The sequence below is a fragment of the Entelurus aequoreus genome, linkage group LG03 (genome assembly GCF_033978785.1).
Source record: "Entelurus aequoreus isolate RoL-2023_Sb linkage group LG03, RoL_Eaeq_v1.1, whole genome shotgun sequence".
NCBI classification, from domain to species: domain Eukaryota; kingdom Metazoa; phylum Chordata; class Actinopteri; order Syngnathiformes; family Syngnathidae; genus Entelurus; species Entelurus aequoreus.
This window is the reverse complement of record NC_084733.1, coordinates 92,307,343-92,308,155: the sequence shown is the minus strand read 5'-3', so window position 1 is coordinate 92,308,155 and position 813 is coordinate 92,307,343.

The window sequence follows — 813 nt, the reverse complement described above, 5'->3', positions numbered from 1 at the left end:
TGTATATGTATATATGCATATATAAGTGTATATGTATATGTGTGGATGTATATATATATATATGTGTGTGTGTGTATGTATGTATATTTGTGTGTGTGTGTATATATATATATATATATATATATATATATATATATATATATATATATATATATATATATATATATGTATATGTGTGTATGTATAAATGTATTTGTATATGTATATATACATATATATATGTGTGGATGTATATATATATATATATGTGTGTGTATGTATATTTGTGTGTGTGTATATATATATATATAATAATGATAAATATATATATATATATATATGTGTATATGTATGTATATATGTATGTGTATATATACATATATGCATATATATACATGTATGTATATATGTATTTGTATATGTATATATGTACTGTATATGTGTGTATGTATATATGTATTTGTATATGTATATATACATACATATGTATATGTGTGTATGTATATATCTATTTGTATATATACATATATGTGTATATGTATATGTGTGTATGTATATATGTATTTGTATGTATACATGTGTGTGTATAAGTATATGTGTGTATGTATAGTTTGTGTATATGTCTATATGTGTATATATGTGTGTGTACATATATATATATATATATATATATATATATATATATATATATATATATATATATATATATATATATATATATATATATATATATGTGTGTGTGTGTGTGTGTGTGTGTGTATGTATATGTACAGTATATGTACACTGTATGTCTTTATTTATTATGTGTATTATATTAAGTAAAAGGTGTGTAAA